The 15572-nt window shown below is 60.6% G+C and overlaps 43 non-coding genes and 34 pseudogenes across 43 annotated transcripts; all 77 read right to left on the bottom strand.

Moving 5' to 3' along the window:
* Positions 1-64: 64 nt before the first annotated feature.
* LOC137557155 (5S ribosomal RNA) lies at positions 65-183 on the bottom strand (annotated as a pseudogene).
* Positions 184-266: 83 nt separating this feature from the next.
* Positions 267-385, bottom strand: LOC137556517 (5S ribosomal RNA). The gene has a single exon (XR_011029164.1). It is a non-coding gene; the product is annotated as a 5S ribosomal RNA (ribosomal RNA).
* Positions 386-469: 84 nt separating this feature from the next.
* Positions 470-588, bottom strand: LOC137556516 (5S ribosomal RNA). The gene has a single exon (XR_011029163.1). It is a non-coding gene; the product is annotated as a 5S ribosomal RNA (ribosomal RNA).
* An 83-nt stretch (positions 589-671) lies between these two features.
* LOC137556515 (5S ribosomal RNA) lies at positions 672-790 on the bottom strand. Its single transcript, XR_011029162.1, has one exon. It is a non-coding gene; the product is annotated as a 5S ribosomal RNA (ribosomal RNA).
* An 83-nt stretch (positions 791-873) lies between these two features.
* Positions 874-992, bottom strand: LOC137556514 (5S ribosomal RNA). The gene has a single exon (XR_011029161.1). It is a non-coding gene; the product is annotated as a 5S ribosomal RNA (ribosomal RNA).
* Positions 993-1075: 83 nt separating this feature from the next.
* On the bottom strand, positions 1076-1194 carry LOC137559128 (5S ribosomal RNA; annotated as a pseudogene).
* Positions 1195-1277: 83 nt separating this feature from the next.
* Positions 1278-1396, bottom strand: LOC137557134 (5S ribosomal RNA; annotated as a pseudogene).
* Positions 1397-1479: 83 nt separating this feature from the next.
* Positions 1480-1598, bottom strand: LOC137548832 (5S ribosomal RNA; annotated as a pseudogene).
* Positions 1599-1681: 83 nt separating this feature from the next.
* Positions 1682-1800, bottom strand: LOC137557132 (5S ribosomal RNA; annotated as a pseudogene).
* Positions 1801-1883: 83 nt separating this feature from the next.
* LOC137549551 (5S ribosomal RNA) lies at positions 1884-2002 on the bottom strand. The gene has a single exon (XR_011026828.1). It is a non-coding gene; the product is annotated as a 5S ribosomal RNA (ribosomal RNA).
* An 83-nt stretch (positions 2003-2085) lies between these two features.
* On the bottom strand, positions 2086-2204 carry LOC137556513 (5S ribosomal RNA). The gene has a single exon (XR_011029160.1). It is a non-coding gene; the product is annotated as a 5S ribosomal RNA (ribosomal RNA).
* Positions 2205-2287: 83 nt separating this feature from the next.
* LOC137556512 (5S ribosomal RNA) lies at positions 2288-2406 on the bottom strand. Its single transcript, XR_011029158.1, has one exon. It is a non-coding gene; the product is annotated as a 5S ribosomal RNA (ribosomal RNA).
* Positions 2407-2489: 83 nt separating this feature from the next.
* On the bottom strand, positions 2490-2608 carry LOC137556511 (5S ribosomal RNA). Its single transcript, XR_011029157.1, has one exon. It is a non-coding gene; the product is annotated as a 5S ribosomal RNA (ribosomal RNA).
* An 83-nt stretch (positions 2609-2691) lies between these two features.
* Positions 2692-2810, bottom strand: LOC137549960 (5S ribosomal RNA; annotated as a pseudogene).
* Positions 2811-2893: 83 nt separating this feature from the next.
* On the bottom strand, positions 2894-3012 carry LOC137557131 (5S ribosomal RNA; annotated as a pseudogene).
* An 83-nt stretch (positions 3013-3095) lies between these two features.
* Positions 3096-3214, bottom strand: LOC137548830 (5S ribosomal RNA; annotated as a pseudogene).
* Positions 3215-3297: 83 nt separating this feature from the next.
* On the bottom strand, positions 3298-3416 carry LOC137557833 (5S ribosomal RNA; annotated as a pseudogene).
* An 83-nt stretch (positions 3417-3499) lies between these two features.
* On the bottom strand, positions 3500-3618 carry LOC137556510 (5S ribosomal RNA). Its single transcript, XR_011029156.1, has one exon. It is a non-coding gene; the product is annotated as a 5S ribosomal RNA (ribosomal RNA).
* An 83-nt stretch (positions 3619-3701) lies between these two features.
* Positions 3702-3820, bottom strand: LOC137554808 (5S ribosomal RNA). Its single transcript, XR_011027534.1, has one exon. It is a non-coding gene; the product is annotated as a 5S ribosomal RNA (ribosomal RNA).
* Positions 3821-3903: 83 nt separating this feature from the next.
* LOC137558465 (5S ribosomal RNA) lies at positions 3904-4022 on the bottom strand (annotated as a pseudogene).
* An 83-nt stretch (positions 4023-4105) lies between these two features.
* Positions 4106-4224, bottom strand: LOC137556509 (5S ribosomal RNA). The gene has a single exon (XR_011029155.1). It is a non-coding gene; the product is annotated as a 5S ribosomal RNA (ribosomal RNA).
* Positions 4225-4306: 82 nt separating this feature from the next.
* On the bottom strand, positions 4307-4425 carry LOC137547941 (5S ribosomal RNA; annotated as a pseudogene).
* An 83-nt stretch (positions 4426-4508) lies between these two features.
* On the bottom strand, positions 4509-4627 carry LOC137556508 (5S ribosomal RNA). Its single transcript, XR_011029154.1, has one exon. It is a non-coding gene; the product is annotated as a 5S ribosomal RNA (ribosomal RNA).
* An 83-nt stretch (positions 4628-4710) lies between these two features.
* LOC137556504 (5S ribosomal RNA) lies at positions 4711-4829 on the bottom strand. Its single transcript, XR_011029152.1, has one exon. It is a non-coding gene; the product is annotated as a 5S ribosomal RNA (ribosomal RNA).
* Positions 4830-4912: 83 nt separating this feature from the next.
* LOC137558969 (5S ribosomal RNA) lies at positions 4913-5031 on the bottom strand (annotated as a pseudogene).
* An 83-nt stretch (positions 5032-5114) lies between these two features.
* Positions 5115-5233, bottom strand: LOC137556503 (5S ribosomal RNA). The gene has a single exon (XR_011029151.1). It is a non-coding gene; the product is annotated as a 5S ribosomal RNA (ribosomal RNA).
* An 83-nt stretch (positions 5234-5316) lies between these two features.
* Positions 5317-5435, bottom strand: LOC137556502 (5S ribosomal RNA). Its single transcript, XR_011029150.1, has one exon. It is a non-coding gene; the product is annotated as a 5S ribosomal RNA (ribosomal RNA).
* Positions 5436-5518: 83 nt separating this feature from the next.
* LOC137557511 (5S ribosomal RNA) lies at positions 5519-5637 on the bottom strand (annotated as a pseudogene).
* Positions 5638-5719: 82 nt separating this feature from the next.
* On the bottom strand, positions 5720-5838 carry LOC137547940 (5S ribosomal RNA; annotated as a pseudogene).
* Positions 5839-5922: 84 nt separating this feature from the next.
* Positions 5923-6041, bottom strand: LOC137556501 (5S ribosomal RNA). Its single transcript, XR_011029149.1, has one exon. It is a non-coding gene; the product is annotated as a 5S ribosomal RNA (ribosomal RNA).
* An 83-nt stretch (positions 6042-6124) lies between these two features.
* On the bottom strand, positions 6125-6243 carry LOC137556500 (5S ribosomal RNA). The gene has a single exon (XR_011029148.1). It is a non-coding gene; the product is annotated as a 5S ribosomal RNA (ribosomal RNA).
* Positions 6244-6326: 83 nt separating this feature from the next.
* LOC137556499 (5S ribosomal RNA) lies at positions 6327-6445 on the bottom strand. The gene has a single exon (XR_011029147.1). It is a non-coding gene; the product is annotated as a 5S ribosomal RNA (ribosomal RNA).
* An 83-nt stretch (positions 6446-6528) lies between these two features.
* Positions 6529-6647, bottom strand: LOC137556498 (5S ribosomal RNA). Its single transcript, XR_011029146.1, has one exon. It is a non-coding gene; the product is annotated as a 5S ribosomal RNA (ribosomal RNA).
* An 83-nt stretch (positions 6648-6730) lies between these two features.
* Positions 6731-6849, bottom strand: LOC137558424 (5S ribosomal RNA; annotated as a pseudogene).
* An 83-nt stretch (positions 6850-6932) lies between these two features.
* On the bottom strand, positions 6933-7051 carry LOC137558917 (5S ribosomal RNA; annotated as a pseudogene).
* An 84-nt stretch (positions 7052-7135) lies between these two features.
* On the bottom strand, positions 7136-7254 carry LOC137556497 (5S ribosomal RNA). Its single transcript, XR_011029145.1, has one exon. It is a non-coding gene; the product is annotated as a 5S ribosomal RNA (ribosomal RNA).
* An 83-nt stretch (positions 7255-7337) lies between these two features.
* On the bottom strand, positions 7338-7456 carry LOC137557068 (5S ribosomal RNA; annotated as a pseudogene).
* Positions 7457-7539: 83 nt separating this feature from the next.
* LOC137556496 (5S ribosomal RNA) lies at positions 7540-7658 on the bottom strand. Its single transcript, XR_011029144.1, has one exon. It is a non-coding gene; the product is annotated as a 5S ribosomal RNA (ribosomal RNA).
* Positions 7659-7741: 83 nt separating this feature from the next.
* LOC137552152 (5S ribosomal RNA) lies at positions 7742-7860 on the bottom strand (annotated as a pseudogene).
* An 83-nt stretch (positions 7861-7943) lies between these two features.
* Positions 7944-8062, bottom strand: LOC137550091 (5S ribosomal RNA). The gene has a single exon (XR_011026886.1). It is a non-coding gene; the product is annotated as a 5S ribosomal RNA (ribosomal RNA).
* Positions 8063-8145: 83 nt separating this feature from the next.
* Positions 8146-8264, bottom strand: LOC137558756 (5S ribosomal RNA; annotated as a pseudogene).
* An 82-nt stretch (positions 8265-8346) lies between these two features.
* Positions 8347-8465, bottom strand: LOC137557079 (5S ribosomal RNA; annotated as a pseudogene).
* Positions 8466-8548: 83 nt separating this feature from the next.
* LOC137557020 (5S ribosomal RNA) lies at positions 8549-8667 on the bottom strand (annotated as a pseudogene).
* Positions 8668-8750: 83 nt separating this feature from the next.
* Positions 8751-8869, bottom strand: LOC137557510 (5S ribosomal RNA; annotated as a pseudogene).
* Positions 8870-8952: 83 nt separating this feature from the next.
* LOC137556495 (5S ribosomal RNA) lies at positions 8953-9071 on the bottom strand. The gene has a single exon (XR_011029143.1). It is a non-coding gene; the product is annotated as a 5S ribosomal RNA (ribosomal RNA).
* Positions 9072-9154: 83 nt separating this feature from the next.
* Positions 9155-9273, bottom strand: LOC137556493 (5S ribosomal RNA). Its single transcript, XR_011029141.1, has one exon. It is a non-coding gene; the product is annotated as a 5S ribosomal RNA (ribosomal RNA).
* Positions 9274-9356: 83 nt separating this feature from the next.
* Positions 9357-9475, bottom strand: LOC137556492 (5S ribosomal RNA). The gene has a single exon (XR_011029140.1). It is a non-coding gene; the product is annotated as a 5S ribosomal RNA (ribosomal RNA).
* An 83-nt stretch (positions 9476-9558) lies between these two features.
* On the bottom strand, positions 9559-9677 carry LOC137556705 (5S ribosomal RNA). The gene has a single exon (XR_011029344.1). It is a non-coding gene; the product is annotated as a 5S ribosomal RNA (ribosomal RNA).
* Positions 9678-9761: 84 nt separating this feature from the next.
* LOC137556491 (5S ribosomal RNA) lies at positions 9762-9880 on the bottom strand. Its single transcript, XR_011029139.1, has one exon. It is a non-coding gene; the product is annotated as a 5S ribosomal RNA (ribosomal RNA).
* Positions 9881-9963: 83 nt separating this feature from the next.
* On the bottom strand, positions 9964-10082 carry LOC137556489 (5S ribosomal RNA). The gene has a single exon (XR_011029138.1). It is a non-coding gene; the product is annotated as a 5S ribosomal RNA (ribosomal RNA).
* Positions 10083-10165: 83 nt separating this feature from the next.
* Positions 10166-10284, bottom strand: LOC137556488 (5S ribosomal RNA). Its single transcript, XR_011029137.1, has one exon. It is a non-coding gene; the product is annotated as a 5S ribosomal RNA (ribosomal RNA).
* An 84-nt stretch (positions 10285-10368) lies between these two features.
* On the bottom strand, positions 10369-10487 carry LOC137556487 (5S ribosomal RNA). The gene has a single exon (XR_011029136.1). It is a non-coding gene; the product is annotated as a 5S ribosomal RNA (ribosomal RNA).
* Positions 10488-10571: 84 nt separating this feature from the next.
* On the bottom strand, positions 10572-10690 carry LOC137556486 (5S ribosomal RNA). Its single transcript, XR_011029135.1, has one exon. It is a non-coding gene; the product is annotated as a 5S ribosomal RNA (ribosomal RNA).
* An 83-nt stretch (positions 10691-10773) lies between these two features.
* LOC137556485 (5S ribosomal RNA) lies at positions 10774-10892 on the bottom strand. The gene has a single exon (XR_011029134.1). It is a non-coding gene; the product is annotated as a 5S ribosomal RNA (ribosomal RNA).
* An 83-nt stretch (positions 10893-10975) lies between these two features.
* Positions 10976-11094, bottom strand: LOC137556484 (5S ribosomal RNA). The gene has a single exon (XR_011029133.1). It is a non-coding gene; the product is annotated as a 5S ribosomal RNA (ribosomal RNA).
* Positions 11095-11177: 83 nt separating this feature from the next.
* LOC137558423 (5S ribosomal RNA) lies at positions 11178-11296 on the bottom strand (annotated as a pseudogene).
* Positions 11297-11379: 83 nt separating this feature from the next.
* On the bottom strand, positions 11380-11498 carry LOC137558467 (5S ribosomal RNA; annotated as a pseudogene).
* An 83-nt stretch (positions 11499-11581) lies between these two features.
* Positions 11582-11700, bottom strand: LOC137556483 (5S ribosomal RNA). The gene has a single exon (XR_011029132.1). It is a non-coding gene; the product is annotated as a 5S ribosomal RNA (ribosomal RNA).
* An 83-nt stretch (positions 11701-11783) lies between these two features.
* Positions 11784-11902, bottom strand: LOC137556481 (5S ribosomal RNA). The gene has a single exon (XR_011029130.1). It is a non-coding gene; the product is annotated as a 5S ribosomal RNA (ribosomal RNA).
* An 84-nt stretch (positions 11903-11986) lies between these two features.
* LOC137556480 (5S ribosomal RNA) lies at positions 11987-12105 on the bottom strand. Its single transcript, XR_011029129.1, has one exon. It is a non-coding gene; the product is annotated as a 5S ribosomal RNA (ribosomal RNA).
* Positions 12106-12189: 84 nt separating this feature from the next.
* Positions 12190-12308, bottom strand: LOC137549655 (5S ribosomal RNA; annotated as a pseudogene).
* Positions 12309-12392: 84 nt separating this feature from the next.
* LOC137555425 (5S ribosomal RNA) lies at positions 12393-12511 on the bottom strand. The gene has a single exon (XR_011028110.1). It is a non-coding gene; the product is annotated as a 5S ribosomal RNA (ribosomal RNA).
* Positions 12512-12594: 83 nt separating this feature from the next.
* Positions 12595-12713, bottom strand: LOC137548487 (5S ribosomal RNA; annotated as a pseudogene).
* An 83-nt stretch (positions 12714-12796) lies between these two features.
* LOC137553163 (5S ribosomal RNA) lies at positions 12797-12915 on the bottom strand (annotated as a pseudogene).
* Positions 12916-12998: 83 nt separating this feature from the next.
* On the bottom strand, positions 12999-13117 carry LOC137555682 (5S ribosomal RNA). The gene has a single exon (XR_011028356.1). It is a non-coding gene; the product is annotated as a 5S ribosomal RNA (ribosomal RNA).
* An 83-nt stretch (positions 13118-13200) lies between these two features.
* LOC137556479 (5S ribosomal RNA) lies at positions 13201-13319 on the bottom strand. The gene has a single exon (XR_011029128.1). It is a non-coding gene; the product is annotated as a 5S ribosomal RNA (ribosomal RNA).
* Positions 13320-13402: 83 nt separating this feature from the next.
* LOC137551199 (5S ribosomal RNA) lies at positions 13403-13522 on the bottom strand (annotated as a pseudogene).
* Positions 13523-13605: 83 nt separating this feature from the next.
* LOC137548327 (5S ribosomal RNA) lies at positions 13606-13724 on the bottom strand (annotated as a pseudogene).
* An 83-nt stretch (positions 13725-13807) lies between these two features.
* Positions 13808-13926, bottom strand: LOC137556478 (5S ribosomal RNA). The gene has a single exon (XR_011029127.1). It is a non-coding gene; the product is annotated as a 5S ribosomal RNA (ribosomal RNA).
* Positions 13927-14009: 83 nt separating this feature from the next.
* LOC137548370 (5S ribosomal RNA) lies at positions 14010-14128 on the bottom strand (annotated as a pseudogene).
* Positions 14129-14211: 83 nt separating this feature from the next.
* On the bottom strand, positions 14212-14330 carry LOC137548957 (5S ribosomal RNA; annotated as a pseudogene).
* Positions 14331-14413: 83 nt separating this feature from the next.
* LOC137548520 (5S ribosomal RNA) lies at positions 14414-14532 on the bottom strand (annotated as a pseudogene).
* Positions 14533-14615: 83 nt separating this feature from the next.
* LOC137557019 (5S ribosomal RNA) lies at positions 14616-14734 on the bottom strand (annotated as a pseudogene).
* Positions 14735-14817: 83 nt separating this feature from the next.
* Positions 14818-14936, bottom strand: LOC137551937 (5S ribosomal RNA; annotated as a pseudogene).
* An 83-nt stretch (positions 14937-15019) lies between these two features.
* LOC137556477 (5S ribosomal RNA) lies at positions 15020-15138 on the bottom strand. The gene has a single exon (XR_011029126.1). It is a non-coding gene; the product is annotated as a 5S ribosomal RNA (ribosomal RNA).
* Positions 15139-15221: 83 nt separating this feature from the next.
* Positions 15222-15340, bottom strand: LOC137556476 (5S ribosomal RNA). The gene has a single exon (XR_011029125.1). It is a non-coding gene; the product is annotated as a 5S ribosomal RNA (ribosomal RNA).
* Positions 15341-15423: 83 nt separating this feature from the next.
* Positions 15424-15542, bottom strand: LOC137556475 (5S ribosomal RNA). Its single transcript, XR_011029124.1, has one exon. It is a non-coding gene; the product is annotated as a 5S ribosomal RNA (ribosomal RNA).
* Between the last annotated feature and the right edge of the window lie 30 nt (positions 15543-15572).

Genomic DNA, 15572 nt, shown 5'->3' with positions numbered 1-15572 from the left:
CGGCGCCTTGAAGGTGAGGCTTCCCACGCGTGCTCATAGCCATTGGGCCTCAAACCCAAAAAAACGCCTGCAGCACCTGGGGTTCACAGCCGGTCTCCCATGCAGCTACTAACCAGGCCTGAAGCCGCTTAGCTTCCGCGATCTGACGAGAACGGGCGCTTTCGGCTTAGTGTGGCCGCAGGCAAACTCCAAGGCGCCGTTCCGGCGCCTTGAAGGTGAGGCTTCCCACGCGTGCTCATAGCCATTGGGCCTCAAACCCAAAAAAACGCCTGCAGCACCTGGGGTTCACAGCCGGTCTCCCATGCAGCTACTAACCAGGCCTGAAGCCGCTTAGCTTCCGCGATCTGACGAGAGCGGGCGCTTTCGGCTTAGTGTGGCCGCAGGCATACTCCAAGGCGCCGTTCCGGCGCCTTGAAGGTGAGGCTTCCCACGCGTGCTCATAGCCATTGGGCCTCAAACCCAAAAAAAACGCCTGCAGCACCTGGGGTTCACAGCCGGTCTCCCATGCAGCTACTAACCAGGCCTGAAGCCGCTTAGCTTCCGCGATCTGACGAGAGCGGGCGCTTTCGGCTTAGTGTGGCCGCAGGCAAACTCCAAGGCGCCGTTCCGGCGCCTTGAAGGTGAGGCTTCCCACGCGTGCTCATAGCCATTGGGCCTCAAACCCAAAAAAACGCCTGCAGCACCTGGGGTTCACAGCCGGTCTCCCATGCAGCTACTAACCAGGCCTGAAGCCGCTTAGCTTCCGCGATCTGACGAGAGCGGGCGCTTTCGGCTTAGTGTGGCCGCAGGCAAACTCCAAGGCGCCGTTTCGGCGCCTTGAAGGTGAGGCTTCCCACGCGTGCTCATAGCCATTGGACCTCAAACCCAAAAAAACGCCTGCAGCACCTGGGGTTCACAGCCGGTCTCCCATGCAGCTACTAACCAGGCCTGAAGCCGCTTAGCTTCCGCGATCTGACGAGAGCGGGCGCTTTCGGCTTAGTGTGGCCGCAGGCAAACTCCAAGGCTCCGTTTCGGCGCCTTGAAGGTGAGGCTTCCCACGCGTGCTCATAGCCATTGGGCCTCAAACCCAAAAAAACGCCTGCAGCACCTGGGGTTCACAGCCGGTCTCCCATGCAGCTACTAACCAGGCCTGAAGCCGCTTAGCTTCCGCGATCTGACGAGGGCGGGCGCTTTCGGCTTAGTGTGGCCGCAGGCAAACTCCAAGGCGCCGTTCCGGCACCTTGAAGGTGAGGCTTCCCACGCGTGCTCATAGCCATTGGGCCTCAAACCCAAAAAAACGCCTGCAGCACCTGGGGTTCACAGCCGGTCTCCCATGCAGCTACTAACCAGGCCTGAAGCCGCTTAGCTTCCGCGATCTGACGAGAGCGGGCGCTTTCAGCTTAGTGTGGCCGCAGGCAAACTCCAAGGCGCCGTTTCGGCGCCTTGAAGGTGAGGCTTCCCACGCGTGCTCATAGCCATTGGGCCTCAAACCCAAAAAAACGCCTGCAGCACCTGGGGTTCACAGCCGGTCTCCCATGCAGCTACTAACCAGGCCTGAAGCCGCTTAGCTTCCGCGATCTGACGATAGCGGGCGCTTTCGGCTTAGTGTGGCCGCAGGCAAACTCCAAGGCGCCGTTTCGGCGCCTTGAAGGTGAGGCTTCCCACGCGTGCTCATAGCCATTGGGCCTCAAACCCAAAAAAACGCCTGCAGCACCTGGGGTTCACAGCCGGTCTCCCATGCAGCTACTAACCAGGCCTGAAGCCGCTTAGCTTCCGCGATCTGACGAGAGCGGGCGCTTTCAGCTTAGTGTGGCCGCAGGCAAACTCCAAGGCGCCGTTTCGGCGCCTTGAAGGTGAGGCTTCCCACGCGTGCTCATAGCCATTGGGCCTCAAACCCAAAAAAATGCCTGCAGCACCTGGGGTTCACAGCCGGTCTCCCATGCAGCTACTAACCAGGCCTGAAGCCGCTTAGCTTCCGCGATCTGACGAGAGCGGGCGCTTTCGGCTTAGTGTGGCCGCAGGCATACTCCAAGGCGCCGTTCCGGCGCCTTGAAGGTGAGGCTTCCCACGCGTGCTCATAGCCATTGGGCCTCAAACCAAAAAAAACGCCTGCAGCACCTGGGGTTCACAGCCGGTCTCCCATGCAGCTACTAACCAGGCCTGAAGCCGCTTAGCTTCCGCGATCTGACGAGAGCGGGCGCTTTCGGCTTAGTGTGGCCGCAGGCAAACTCCAAGGCGCCGTTCCGGCGCCTTGAAGGTGAGGCTTCCCACGCGTGCTCATAGCCATTGGGCCTCAAACCCAAAAAAACGCCTGCAGCACCTGGGGTTCACAGCCGGTCTCCCATGCAGCTACTAACCAGGCCTGAAGCCGCTTAGCTTCCGCGATCTGACGAGAGCGGGCGCTTTCGGCTTAGTGTGGCCGCAGGCAAACTCCAAGGCGCCGTTTCGGCGCCTTGAAGGTGAGGCTTCCCACGCGTGCTCATAGCCATTGGACCTCAAACCCAAAAAAACGCCTGCAGCACCTGGGGTTCACAGCCGGTCTCCCATGCAGCTACTAACCAGGCCTGAAGCCGCTTAGCTTCCGCGATCTGACGAGAGCGGGCGCTTTCGGCTTAGTGTGGCCGCAGGCAAACTCCAAGGCTCCGTTTCGGCGCCTTGAAGGTGAGGCTTCCCACGCGTGCTCATAGCCATTGGGCCTCAAACCCAAAAAAACGCCTGCAGCACCTGGGGTTCACAGCCGGTCTCCCATGCAGCTACTAACCAGGCCTGAAGCCGCTTAGCTTCTGCGATCTGACGAGGGCGGGCGCTTTCGGCTTAGTGTGGCCGCAGGCAAACTCCAAGGCGCCGTTCCGGCACCTTGAAGGTGAGGCTTCCCACGCGTGCTCATAGCCATTGGGCCTCAAACCCAAAAAAACGCCTGCAGCACCTGGGGTTCACAGCCGGTCTCCCATGCAGCTACTAACCAGGCCTGAAGCCGCTTAGCTTCCGCGATCTGACGAGAGCGGGCGCTTTCAGCTTAGTGTGGCCGCAGGCAAACTCCAAGGTGCCGTTTCGGCGCCTTGAAGGTGAGGCTTCCCACGCGTGCTCATAGCCATTGGGCCTCAAACCCAAAAAAACGCCTGCAGCACCTGGGGTTCACAGCCGGTCTCCCATGCAGCTACTAACCAGGCCTGAAGCCGCTTAGCTTCCGCGATCTGACGATAGCGGGCGCTTTCGGCTTAGTGTGGCCGCAGGCAAACTCCAAGGCGCCGTTTCGGCGCCTTGAAGGTGAGGCTTCCCACGCGTGCTCATAGCCATTGGGCCTCAAACCCAAAAAAACGCCTGCAGCACCTGGGGTTCACAGCCGGTCTCCCATGCAGCTACTAACCAGGCCTGAAGCCGCTTAGCTTCCGCGATCTGACGAGAGCAGGCGCTTTCGGCTTAGTGTGGCCGCAGGCAAACTCCAAGGCGCCGTTCCGGCGCCTTGAAGGTGAGGCTTCCGACGCGTGCTCATAGCCATTGGGCCTCAAACCCAAAAAAACGCCTGCAGCACCTGGGGTTCACAGCCGGTCTCCCATGCAGCTACTAACCAGGCCTGAAGCCGCTTAGCTTCCGCGATCTGACGAGAGCGGGCGCTTTCGGCTTAGTGTGGCCGCAGGCAAACTCCAAGGCGCCGTTTCGGCGCCTTGAAGGTGAGGCTTCCCACGCGTGCTCATAGCCATTGGGCCTCAAACCCAAAAAAACGCCTGCAGCACCTGGGGTTCACAGCCGGTCTCCCATGCAGCTACTAACCAGGCCTGAAGCCGCTTAGCTTCCGCGATCTGATGAGAGCGGGCGCTTTCGGCTTAGTGTGGCCGCAGGCAAACTCCAAGGCGCCGTTTCGGCGCCTTGAAGGTGAGGCTTCCCACGCGTGCTCATAGCCATTGGGCCTCAAACCCAAAAAAACGCCTGCAGCACCTGGGGTTCACAGCCGGTCTCCCATGCAGCTACTAACCAGGCCTGAAGCCGCTTAGCTTCCGCGATCTGACGAGAGCGGGCGCTTTCGGCATAGTGTGGCCGCAGGCAAACTCCAAGGCGCCGTTTCGGCGCCTTGAAGGTGAGGCTTCCCACGCGTGCTCATAGCCATTGGGCCTCAAACCCAAAAAAACGCCTGCAGCACCTGGGGTTCACAGCCGGTCTCCCATGCAGCTACTAACCAGGCCTGAAGCCGCTTAGCTTCCGCGATCTGACGAGAGCGGGCGCTTTCGGCTTAGTGTGGCCGCAGGCAAACTCCAAGGCGCCGTTCCGGCGCCTTGAAGGTGAGGCTTCCCACGCGTGCTCATAGCCATTGGGCCTCAAACCCAAAAAACGCCTGCAGCACCTGGGGTTCACAGCCGGTCTCCCATGCAGCTACTAACCAGGCCTGAAGCCGCTTAGCTTCCACGCTCTGACGAGAGCGGGCGCTTTCGGCTTAGTGTGGCCGCAGGCAAACTCCAAGGCGCCGTTTCGGCGCCTTGAAGGTGAGGCTTCCCACGCGTGCTCATAGCCATTGGGCCTCAAACCCAAAAAAACGCCTGCAGCACCTGGGGTTCACAGCCGGTCTCCCATGCAGCTACTAACCAGGCCTGAAGCCGCTTAGCTTCCGCGATCTGACGAGAGCGGGCGCTTTCGGCTTAGTGTGGCCGCAGGCAAACTCCAAGGCGCCGTTCCGGCGCCTTGAAGGTGAGGCTTCCCACGCGTGCTCATAGCCATTGGGCCTCAAACCCAAAAAAACGCCTGCAGCACCTGGGGTTCACAGCCGGTCTCCCATGCAGCTACTAACCAGGCCTGAAGCCGCTTAGCTTCCGCGATCTGACGAGAGCGGGCGCTTTCGGCTTAGTGTGGCCGCAGGCAAACTCCAAGGCGCCGTTTCGGCGCCTTGAAGGTGAGGCTTCCCACGCGTGCTCATAGCCATTGGGCCTCAAACCCAAAAAAACGCCTGCAGCACCTGGGGTTCACAGCCGGTCTCCCATGCAGCTACTAACCAGGCCTGAAGCCGCTTAGCTTCCGCGATCTGACGAGAGCGGGCGCTTTTGGCTTAGTGTGGCCGCAGGCAAACTCCAAGGCTCCGTTTCGGCGCCTTGAAGGTGAGGCTTCCCACGCGTGCTCATAGCCATTGGGCCTCAAACCCAAAAAAACGCCTGCAGCACCTGGGGTTCACAGCCGGTCTCCCATGCAGCTACTAACCAGGCCTGAAGCCGCTTAGCTTCCGCGATCTGACGAGAGCGGGCGCTTTCGGCTTAGTGTGGCCGCAGGCAAACTCCAAGGCGCCGTTTCGGCGCCTTGAAGGTGAGGCTTTCCACGCGTGCTCATAGCCATTGGGCCTCAAACCCAAAAAAACGCCTGCAGCACCTGGGGTTCACAGCCGGTCTCCCATGCAGCTACTAACCAGGCCTGAAGCCGCTTAGCTTCCGCGATCTGACGAGAGCGGGCGCTTTCGGCTTAGTGTGGCCGCAGGCAAACTCCAAGGCGCCGTTCCGGCGCCTTGAAGGTGAGGCTTCCCACGCGTGCTCATAGCCATTGGGCCTCAAACCCAAAAAAACACCTGCAGCACCTGGGGTTCACAGCCGGTCTCCCATGCAGCTACTAACCAGGCCTGAAGCCGCTTAGCTTCCGCGATCTGACGAGAGCGGGCGCTTTCGGCTTAGTGTGGCCGCAGGCAAACTCCAAGGCGCCGTTCCGGCGCCTTGAAGGTGAGGTTTCCCACGCGTGCTCATAGCCATTGGGCCTCAAACCCAAAAAACGCCTGCAGCACCTGGGGTTCACAGCCGGTCTCCCATGCAGCTACTAACCAGGCCTGAAGCCGCTTAGCTTCCACGCTCTGACGAGAGCGGGCGCTTTCGGCTTAGTGTGGCCGCAGGCAAACTCCAAGGCGCCGTTTCGGCGCCTTGAAGGTGAGGCTTCCCACGCGTGCTCATAGCCATTGGGCCTCAAACCCAAAAAAAACGCCTGCAGCACCTGGGGTTCACAGCCGGTCTCCCATGCAGCTACTAACCAGGCCTGAAGCCGCTTAGCTTCCGCGATCTGACGAGAGCGGGCGCTTTCGGCTTAGTGTGGCCGCAGGCAAACTCCAAGGCTCCGTTTCGGCGCCTTGAAGGTGAGGCTTCCCACGCGTGCTCATAGCCATTGGGCCTCAAACCCAAAAAAACGCCTGCAGCACCTGGGGTTCACAGCCGGTCTCCCATGCAGCTACTAACCAGGCCTGAAGCCGCTTAGCTTCCGCGATCTGACGAGAGCGGGCGCTTTCGGCTTAGTGTGGCCGCAGGCAAACTCCAAGGCGCCGTTTCGGCGCCTTGAAGGTGAGGCTTCCCACGCGTGCTCATAGCCATTGGGCCTCAAACCCAAAAAAACGCCTGCAGCACCTGGGGTTCACAGCCGGTCTCCCATGCAGCTACTAACCAGGCCTGAAGCCGCTTAGCTTCCGCGATCTGACGAGAGCGGGCGCTTTCGGCTTAGTGTGGCCGCAGGCAAACTCCAAGGCGCCGTTTCGGCGCCTTGAAGGTGAGGCTTCCCACGCGTGCTCATAGCCATTGGGCCTCAAACCCAAAAAAACGCCTGCAGCACCTGGGGTTCACAGCCGGTCTCCCATGCAGCTACTAACCAGGCCTGAAGCCGCTTAGCTTCCGCGATCTGACGAGAGCGGGCGCTTTCGGCTTAGTGTGGCCGCAGGCAAACTCCAAGGCGCCGTTCCGGCGCCTTGAAGGTGAGGCTTCCCACGCGTGCTCATAGCCATTGGGCCTCAAACCCAAAAAAACGCCTGCAGCACCTGGGGTTCACAGCCAGTCTCCCATGCAGCTACTAACCAGGCCTGAAGCCGCTTAGCTTCCGCGATCTGACGAGAGCGGGCGCTTTCGGCTTAGTGTGGCCGCAGGCAAACTCCAAGGCGCCGTTTCGGCGCCTTGAAGGTGAGGCTTCCCACGCGTGCTCATAGCCATTGGGCCTCAAACCCAAAAAAACGCCTGCAGCACCTGGGGTTCACAGCCGGTCTCCCATGCAGCTACTAACCAGGCCTGAAGCCGCTTAGCTTCCGCGATCTGACGAGAGCGCGCGCTTTCGGCTTAGTGTGGCCGCAGGCAAACTCCAAGGCGCCGTTTCGGCGCCTTGAAGGTGAGGCTTCCCACGCGTGCTCATAGCCATTGGGCCTCAAACCCAAAAAAAACGCCTGCAGCACCTGGGGTTCACAGCCGGTCTCCCATGCAGCTACTAACCAGGCCTGAAGCCGCTTAGCTTCCGCGATCTGACGAGAGCGGGCGCTTTCGGCTTAGTGTGGCCGCAGGCAAACTCCAAGGCGCCGTTCCGGCGCCTTGAAGGTGAGGCTTCCCACGCGTGCTCATAGCCATTGGGCCTCAAACCCAAAAAAACGCCTGCAGCACCTGGGGTTCACAGCCGGTCTCCCATGCAGCTACTAACCAGGCCTGAAGCCGCTTAGCTTCCGCGATCTGACGAGAGCGGGCGCTTTCGACTTAGTGTGGCCGCAGGCAAACTCCAAGGCGCCGTTTCGGCGCCTTGAAGGTGAGGCTTCCCACGCGTGCTCATAGCCATTGGGCCTCAAACCCAAAAAACCGCCTGCAGCACCTGGGGTTCACAGCCGGTCTCCCATGCAGCTACTAACCAGGCCTGAAGCCGCTTAGCTTCCGCGATCTGACGAGAGCGGGCGCTTTCGGCTTAGTGTGGCCGCAGGCAAACTCCAAGGCTCCGTTTCGGCGCCTTGAAGGTGAGGCTTCCCACGCGTGCTCATAGCCATTGGGCCTCAAACCCAAAAAAATGCCTGCAGCACATGGGGTTCACAGCCGGTCTCCCATGCAGCTACTAACCAGGCCTGAAGCCGCTTAGCTTCCGCGATCTGTCGAGGGCGGGCGCTTTCGGCTTAGTGTGGCCGCAGGCAAACTCCAAGGCGCCGTTCCGGCACCTTGAAGGTGAGGCTTCCCACGCGTGCTCATAGCCATTGGGCCTCAAACCCAAAAAAACGCCTGCAGCACCTGGGGTTCACAGTCGGTCTCCCATGCAGCTACTAACCAGGCCTGAAGCCGCTTAGCTTCCGCGATCTGACGAGAGCGGGCGCTTTCGGCTTAGTGTGGCCGCAGGCAAACTCCAAGGCGCCGTTTCGGCGCCTTGAAGGTGAGGCTTCCCACGCGTGCTCATAGCCATTGGGCCTCAAACCCAAAAAAACGCCTGCAGCACCTGGGGTTCACAGCCGGTCTCCCATGCAGCTACTAACCAGGCCTGAAGCCGCTTAGCTTCCGCGATCTGACGAGAGCGGGCGCTTTCGGCTTAGTGTGGCCCCAGGCAAACTCCAAGGCGCCGTTTCGGCGCCTTGAAGGTGAGGCTTCCCACGCGTGCTCATAGCCATTGGGCCTCAAACCCAAAAAACGCCTGCAGCACCTGGGGTTCACAGCCGGTCTCCCATGCAGCTACTAACCAGGCCTGAAGCCGCTTAGCTTCCGCGCTCTGACGAGAGCGGGCGCTTTCGGCTTAGTGTGGCCGCAGGCAAACTCCAAGGCGCCGTTTCGGCGCCTTGAAGGTGAGGCTTCCCACGCGTGCTCATAGCCATTGGGCCTCAAACCCAAAAAAACGCCTGCAGCACCTGGGGTTCACAGCCGGTCTCCCATGCAGCTACTAACCAGGCCTGAAGCCGCTTAGCTTCCGCGATCTGACGAGAGCGGGCGCTTTCGGCTTAGTGTGGCCACAGGCAAACTCCAAGGCGCCGTTCCGGCGCCTTGAAGGTGAGGCTTCCCACGCGTGCTCATAGCCATTGGGCCTCAAACCCAAAAAAACACCTGCAGCACCTGGGGTTCACAGCCGGTCTCCCATGCAGCTACTAACCAGGCCTGAAGCCGCTTAGCTTCCGCGATCTGACGAGAGCGGGCGCTTTCGGCTTAGTGTGGCCGCAGGCAAACTCCAAGGCTCCGTTTCGGCGCCTTGAAGGTGAGGCTTCCCACGCGTGCTCATAGCCATTGGGCCTCAAACCCAAAAAAACGCCTGCAGCACCTGGGGTTCACAGCCGGTCTCCCATGCAGCTACTAACCAGGCCTGAAGCCGCTTAGCTTCCGCGATCTGACGAGAGCGGGCGCTTTCGGCTTAGTGTGGCCGCAGGCAAACTCCAAGGCGCCGTTCCGGCGCCTTGAAGGTGAGGCTTCCCACGCGTGCTCATAGCCATTGGGCCTCAAACCCAAAAAAACGCCTGCAGCACCTGGGGTTCACAGCCGGTCTCCCATGCAGCTACTAACCAGGCCTGAAGCCGCTTAGCTTCCGCGATCTGACGAGAGCGGGCGCTTTCGGCTTAGTGTGGCCGCAGGCAAACTCCAAGGCGCCGTTTCGGCGCCTTGAAGGTGAGGCTTCCCACGCGTGCTCATAGCCATTGGGCCTCAAACCCAAAAAAACGCCTGCAGCACCTGGGGTTCACAGCCGGTCTCCCATGCAGCTACTAACCAGGCCTGAAGCCGCTTAGCTTCCGCGATCTGACGAGAGCGGGCGCTTTCGGCTTAGTGTGGCCGCAGGCAAACTCCAAGGCGCCGTTCCGGAGCCTTGAAGGTGAGGCTTCCCACGCGTGCTCATAGCCATTGGGCCTCAAACCCAAAAAAACGCCTGCAGCACCTGGGGTTCACAGCCGGTCTCCCATGCAGCTACTAATCAGGCCTGAAGCCGCTTAGCTTCCGCGATCTGACGAGAGCGGGCGCTTTCGGCTTAGTGTGGCCGCAGGCAAACTCCAAGGCGCCGTTCCGGCGCCTTGAAGGTGAGGCTTCCCACGCGTGCTCATAGCCATTGGGCCTCAAACCCAAAAAAAACGCCTGCAGCACCTGGGGTTCACAGCCGGTCTCCCATGCAGCTACTAACCAGGCCTGAAGCCGCTTAGCTTCCGCGATCTGACGAGAGCGGGCGCTTTCGGCTTAGTGTGGCCGCAGGCAAACTCCAAGGCGCCGTTTCGGCGCCTTGAAGGTGAGGCTTCCCACGCGTGCTCATAGCCATTGGGCCTCAAACCCAAAAAAACGCCTGCAGCACCTGGGGTTCACAGCCGGTCTCCCATGCAGCTACTAACCAGGCCTGAAGCCGCTTAGCTTCCGCGATCTGACGAGAGCGGGCGCTTTCGGCTTAGTGTGGCCGCAGGCAAACTCCAAGGCTCCGTTTCGGCGCCTTGAAGGTGAGGCTTCCCACGCGTGCTCATAGCCATTGGGCCTCAAACCCAAAAAAACGCCTGCAGCACCTGGGGTTCACAGCCGGTCTCCCATGCAGCTACTAACCAGGCCTGAAGCCGCTTAGCTTCCGCGATCTGACGAGAGCGGGCGCTTTCGGCTTAGTGTGGCCGCAGGCAAACTCCAAGGCGCCGTTTCGGCGCCTTGAAGGTGAGGCTTCCCACGCGTGCTCATAGCCATTGGGCCTCAAACCCAAAAAAAACGCCTGCAGCACCTGGGGTTCACAGCCGGTCTCCCATGCAGCTACTAACCAGGCCTGAAGCCGCTTAGCTTCCGCGATCTGACGAGAGCGGGCGCTTTCGGCTTAGTGTGGCCGCAGGCAAACTCCAAGGCGCCGTTTCGGCGCCTTGAAGGTGAGGCTTCCCACGCGTGCTCATAGCCATTGGGCCTCAAACCCAAAAAAAACGCCTGCAGCACCTGGGGTTCACAGCCGGTCTCCCATGCAGCTACTAACCAGGCCTGAAGCCGCTTAGCTTCCGCGATCTGACGAGAGCGGGCGCTTTCGGCTTAGTGTGGCCGCAGGCAAACTCCAAAGCGCCGTTTCGGCGCCTTGAAGGTGAGGCTTCCCACGCGTGCTCATAGCCATTGGGCCTCAAACCCAAAAAAACGCCTGCAGCACCTGGGGTTCACAGCCGGTCTCCCATGCAGCTACTAACCAGGCCTGAAGCCGCTTAGCTTCCGCGATCTGACGAGAGCGGGCGCTTTCGGCTTAGTGTGGCCGCAGGCAAACTCCAAGGCGCCGTTTCGGCGCCTTGAAGGTGAGGCTTCCCACGCGTGCTCATAGCCATTGGGCCTCAAACCCAAAAAAACGCCTGCAGCACCTGGGGTTCACAGCCGGTCTCCCATGCAGCTACTAACCAGGCCTGAAGCCGCTTAGCTTCCGCGATCTGACGAGAGCGGGCGCTTTCGGCTTAGTGTGGCCGCAGGCAAACTCCAAGGCGCCGTTTCGGCGCCTTGAAGGTGAGGCTTCCCACGCGTGCTCATAGCCATTGGGCCTCAAACCCAAAAAAACGCCTGCAGCACCTGGGGTTCACAGCCAGTCTCCCATGCAGCTACTAACCAGGCCTGAAGCCGCTTAGCTTCCGCGATCTGACGAGAGCGGGCGCTTTCGGCTTAGTGTGGCCGCAGGCAAACTCCAAAGCGCCGTTCCGGCGCCTTGAAGGTGAGGCTTCCCACGCGTGCTCATAGCCATTGGGCCTCAAACCCAAAAAAACGCCTACAGCACCTGGGGTTCACAGCCGGTCTCCCATGCAGCTACTAACCAGGCCTGAAGCCGCTTAGCTTCCGCGATCTGACGAGAGCGGGCGCTTTCGGCTTAGTGTGGCCGCAGGCAAACTCCAAGGCGCCGTTCCGGCGCCTTGAAGGTGAGGCTTCCCACGCGTGCTCATAGCCATTGGGCCTCAAACCCAAAAAAACGCCTGCAGCACCTGGGGTTCACAGCCGGTCTCCCATGCAGCTACTAACCAGGCCTGAAGCCGCTTAGCTTCCGCGATCTGACGAGAGCGGGCGCTTTCGGCTTAGTGTGGCCGCAGGCAAACTCCAAGGCGCCGTTTCGGCGCCTTGAAGGTGAGGCTTCCCACGCGTGCTCATAGCCATTGGGCCTCAAACCCAAAAAAACGCCTGCAGCACCTGGGGTTCACAGCCGGTCTCCCATGCAGCTACTAACCAGGCCTGAAGCCGCTTAGCTTCCGCGATCTGACGAGAGCGGGCGCTTTCGGCTTAGTGTGGCCGCAGGCAACCTCCAAGGCGCCGTTTCGGCGCCTTGAAGGTGAGGCTTCCCACGCGTGCTCATAGCCATTGGGCCTCAAACCCAAAAAAAACGCCTGCAGCACCTGGGGTTCACAGCCGGTCTCCCATGCAGCTACTAACCAGGCCTGAAGCCGCTTAGCTTCCGCGATCTGACGAGAGCGGGCGCTTTCGGCTTAGTGTGGCCGCAGGCAAACTCCAAGGCTCCGTTTCGGCGCCTTGAAGGTGAGGCTTCCCACGCGTGCTCATAGCCATTGGGCCTCAAACCCAAAAAAAACGCCTGCAGCACCTGGGGTTCACAGCCGGTCTCCCATGCAGTTACTAACCAGTCCTGAAGCCGCTTAGCTTCCGCGATCTGACGAGAGCGGGCGCTTTCGGCTTAGTGTGGCCGCAGGCAAACTCCAAGGCGCCGTTCCGGCGCCTTGAAGGTGAGGCTTCCCACGCGTGCTCATAGCCATTGGGCCTCAAACCCAAAAAAAACGCCTGCAGCACCTGGGGTTCACAGCCGGTCTCCCATGCAGCTACTAACCAGGCCTGAAGCCGCTTAACTTCCGCGATCTGACGAGAGCGGGCGCTTTCGGCTTAGTGTGGCCGCAGGCAAACTCCAAGGCGCCGTTTCGGCGCCTTGAAGGTGAGGCTTCCCACGCGTGCTCATAGCCATTGGGCCTCAAACCCAAAAAAACGCCTGCAGCACCTGGGGTTCACAGCCGGGCTTCCATGCAGCTACTAACCAGGCCTGAAGCCGCTTAGCTTCCGCGATCTGACGAGAGCGGGCGCTTTCGGCTTAGTGTGGCCGCAGGCAAACTCCAAGGCGCCGTTTCGGCGCCTTGAAGGTGAGGCTTCCCACGCGTGCTCATAGCCATTGGGCCTCAAACCCAAAAAAACGCCTGCAGCACCTGGGGTTCACAGCCGGTCTCCCATGCAGCTACTAACCAGGCCTGAAGCCACTTAGCTTCCGCGATCTGACGAGAGCGGGCGCTTTCGGCTTAGTGTGGCCAAAGGGAAACTCCAAGGCTCCGTTTCGGCGCCTTGAAGGTGAGGCTTCCCACGCGTGCTCATAGCCATTGGGCCTCAAACCCAAAAAAACGCCTGCAGCACCTGGTGTTCACAGCCGGTCTCCCATGCAGCTACTAACCAGGCCTGAAGCCGCTTAGCTTCCGCGATCTGACGAGAGCGGGCGCTTTCGGCTTAGTGTGGCCGCAGGCAAACTCCAAGGCGCCGTTCCGGCGCCTTGAAGGTGAGGCTTCCCACGCGTGCTCATAGCCATTGGGCCTCAAACCCAAAAAAACGCCTGCAGCACCTGGGGTTCACAGCCGGTCTCCCATGCAGCTACTAACCAGGCCTGAAGCCGCTTAGCTTCCGCGATCTGACGAGAGCGGGCGCTTTCGGCTTAGTGTGGCCGCAGGCAAACTCCAAGGCGCCGTTTCGGAGCCTTGAAGGTGAGGCTTCCCACGCGTGCTCATAGCCATTGGGCCTCAAACCCAAAAAAACGCCTGCAGCACCTGGGGTTCACAGCCGGTCTCCCATGCAGCTACTAACCAGGCCTGAAGCCGCTTAGCTTCCGTCGATCTGACGAGAGCGGGCGCTTTCGGCTTAGTGTGGCTGCAGGCAAACTCCAAGGCGCCGTTTCGGCGCCTTGAAGGTGAGGCTTCCCACGCGTGCTCATAGCCATTGTGCCTCAAACCCAAAAAAACGCCTGCAGCACCTGGGGTTCACAGCCGGTCTCCCATGCAGCTACTAACCAGGCATGAAGCCGCTTAGCTTCCGCGATCTGACGAGAGCGGGCGCTTTCGGCTTAGTGTGGCCGCAGGCAAACTCCAAGGCTCCGTTTCGGCGCCTTGAAGGTGAGGCTTCCCACGCGTGCTCATAGCCATTGGGCCTCAAACCCAAAAAAACGCCTGCAGCACCTGGGGTTCACAGCCGGTCTCCCATGCAGCTACTAACCAGGCCTGAAGCCGCTTAGCTTCCGCGATCTGACGAGAGCGGGCGCTTTCGGCTTAGTGTGGCCGCAGGCAAACTCCAAGGCGCCGTTCCGGCGCCTTGAAGGTGAGGCTTCCCACGCGTGCTCATAGCCATTGGGCCTCAAACCCAAAAAAACGCATGCAGCACCTGGGGTTCACAGCCGGTCTCCCATGCAGCTACTAACCAGGCCTGAAGCCGCTTAGCTTCCGCGATCTGACGAGAGCAGGCGCTTTCGGCTTAGTGTGGCCGCAGGCAAACTCCAAGGCGCCGTTCCGGCGCCTTGAAGGTGAGGCTTCCCACGCGTGCTCATAGCCATTGGGCCTCAAACCCAAAAAAACGCCTGCAGCACCTGGGGTTCACAGCCGGTCTCCCATGCAGCTACTAACCAGGCCTGAAGCCGCTTAGCTTCCGCGATCTGACGAGAGAGGGCGCTTTCGGCTTAGTGTGGCCGCAGGCAAACTCCAAGGCGCCGTTTCGGCGCCTTGAAGGTGAGGCTTCCCACGCGTGCTCATAGCCATTGGGCCTCAAACCCAAAAAAACGCCTGCAGCACCTGGGGTTCACAGCCGGTCTCCCATGCAGCTACTAATCAGGCCTGAAGCCGCTTAGCTTCCGCGATCTGACGAGAGCGGACGCTTTCAGCTTAGTGTGGCCGCAGGCAAACTCCAAGGCGCCGTTTCGGCGCCTTGAAGGTGAGGCTTCCCACGCGTGCTCATAGCCATTGGGCCTCAAACCCAAAAAAACGCCTGCAGCACCTGGGGTTCACAGCCGGTCTCCCATGCAGCTACTAACCAGGCCTGAAGCCGCTTAGCTTCCGCGATCTGACGAGAGCGGGCGCTTTCGGCTTAGTGTGGCCACAGGCAAACTCCACCGCGCCGTTTCGGCGCCTTGAAGGTGAGGCTTCCCACGCGTGCTCATAGCCATTGGGCCTCAAACCCAAAAAAACGCCTGCAGCAACTGGGGTTCACAGCCGGTCTCCCATGCAGCTACTAATCAGGCCTGAAGCCGCTTAGCTTCCGCGATCTGACGAGAGCGGACGCTTTCAGCTTAGTGTGGCCGCAGGCAAACTCCAAGGCGCCGTTTCGGCGCCTTGAAGGTGAGGCTTCCCACGCGTGCTCATAGCCATTGGGCCTCAAACCCAAAAAAACGCCTGCAGCACCTGGGGTTCACAGCCGGTCTCCCATGCAGCTACTAACCAGGCCTGAAGCCGCTTAGCTTCCGCGATCTGACGAGAGCGGGCGCTTTCGGCTTAGTGTGGCCGCAGGCAAACTCCAAGGCTCCGTTTCGGCGCCTTGAAGGTGAGGCTTCCCACGCGTGCTCATAGCCATTGGGCCTCAAACTCAAAAAAACGCCTGCAGCACCTGGGGTTCACAGCCGGTCTCCCATGCAGCTACTAACCAGGCCTGAAGCCGCTTAGCTTCCGCGATCTGACGAGAGCGGGCGCTTTCGGCTTAGTGTGGCCGCAGGCAAACTCCAAGGCGCCGTTTCGGCGCCTTGAAGGTGAGGCTTCCCACGCGTGCTCATAGCCATTGGGCCTCAAACCCAAAAAAACGCCTGCAGCACCTGGGGTTCACAGCCGGTCTCCCATGCAGCTACTAACCAGGCCTGAAGCCGCTTAGCTTCCGCGATCTGACGAGAGCGGGCGCTTTCGGCTTAGTGTGGCCGCAGGCAAACTCCAAGGCGCCGTTTCGGCGCCTTGA

The sequence above is a fragment of the Hyperolius riggenbachi genome, chromosome 2 (genome assembly GCF_040937935.1).
Source record: "Hyperolius riggenbachi isolate aHypRig1 chromosome 2, aHypRig1.pri, whole genome shotgun sequence".
Taxonomy (NCBI): Eukaryota; Metazoa; Chordata; class Amphibia; order Anura; family Hyperoliidae; genus Hyperolius; species Hyperolius riggenbachi.
The sequence above is the reverse complement of the archived record's forward strand: the minus strand, read 5'-3'. Positions and strand labels throughout refer to the sequence as shown.